Source organism: Chrysochloris asiatica, unplaced genomic scaffold (assembly GCF_000296735.1).
Source record: "Chrysochloris asiatica unplaced genomic scaffold, ChrAsi1.0 scaffold00009, whole genome shotgun sequence".
Lineage (NCBI taxonomy): Eukaryota > Metazoa > Chordata > Mammalia > Afrosoricida > Chrysochloridae > Chrysochloris > Chrysochloris asiatica.
This window is the reverse complement of record NW_006408527.1, coordinates 20,706,633-20,708,117: the sequence shown is the minus strand read 5'-3', so window position 1 is coordinate 20,708,117 and position 1,485 is coordinate 20,706,633. Positions and strand designations below refer to the sequence as shown.

Here is a 1,485-nt window from a genome sequence, read left to right as displayed (position 1 = left end):
GGTTGTTGCAGAAAGGGGATTATAATCACTGTGATGAAACAAAGAGTAAAATTTGTTGAATGTAAAGTTGATGATCTTTCTGTTAATCTTCATTCAATTCACAATAAAAGGTTTAAAAAAAAAAAAAAAACAAGGCCAGGAGCCAAGTGTGGAACAGACCATCAACCCATCAACTGCTCAGATACAAGTTCAGAAGGAAGAATGAAGATAAAGAAAGTTACAACAAGTCTATGAGGGACTTTGAGTATATCCCTTAAGTATATGAAAAGATAATCTTAAGGAGAGATTTGATGCAATGGATGATAATCAACAAAGACAGAAGAGTTGTGGGATGACATCAAGAATATCAAAAAGGAAGAAGGTGAAAGATCATTAAAAAGACTAGAAGGGAAGAAAAGAACAAAATGGATGTCAGAAAAGCCTGTGAAACTTGCTCTTGAACATAGAAAAGATAAAGTGATTAGCAATATTAAAGGAATAGAGATGGACAAAAATTTAAGAGGGCAGCTAGAGAATACAAAGTAAAACATTATAAAAAAATATGCAAAGACCTGCAGTTAGAAAACTAAAAGGGAAGAACACATTCAGCATTTCTAAAGCTGAAAGAACTAAAGAAAAAAAAAAATTCAAACCTCAACTTAAAATACAGAAGCATTCTGTGGGGATAGTTGGGGTGCTGCAGAGGGGACAATACACAAGAAAGGGAAGGGAAATGGAAGTAGGCAGATGGGACAATAGTTAAGCAGGTTTGCAAGGGCTAAGTGGAACAGAGGTAAATAATTATGTATGCACAACCTTCGAACAAGAGGGCTCTGGGATACAGGGATTAAGGCATGGCTGGAATGGGTAAAAGGAGGGAAATAATGTTAAGATACTTGACTGTCTTTTGAATCTTGGTTTCCTTTGCATACCATTGTAAAATAGACACTTGAGGGGAAAAGAAAGGAATAGCCAGAAATATCATCATAGAAAGCTTGTAATTCTGTTTTCTGCCTATAAATGATTGGAATACCTAAAATGGGGCTACAACTTGCCCAGTGAAGGAAGCTTTCTGCGGAGTCTCTGCAATGCATAAGATCATAGGTGGAATCCTGAACCCCATACAGAATCTTCTGAGGTGGGAAATCTCCACTTCAAAGGACAAGCAGATCAGCCTGGAGTGGCTAGAACAGAAGATACTTCTTGAAAGAAAGACTGACAAGAAAAAAAAAAAACCATACAGCAGTCCGAGTGACTAATACAAGAGCAAGCAAGTTGCTCAACTAGGAGACATCAAGGCAAGTAGTCGGGTCCCCTCAGGGCAAACCCCCTTCCAAGACTAAGACTCAAGGGGAATACAAGAGCAGATATGCGGTCTGACTGGTGACCATGTTGGTCACTGACAAGGTGAAGTGAGGGGAAAAACAGGAAAGAAGCTGTGAGTTAAGTCCTACCATATTCAACAGACTCCTGTGAACCCGGGTGGAGACCTTGTTGGACAGCAGT

General features: G+C 38.9%; 1 protein-coding gene across 2 annotated transcripts in view; it reads right to left on the bottom strand.

Moving 5' to 3' along the window:
* The window catches only part of KLHL12 (kelch-like family member 12), a 53,587-nt gene that overhangs the window by 8,494 nt on the left and 43,608 nt on the right, over nucleotides 1–1,485 (bottom strand). The window lies entirely within an intron of this gene.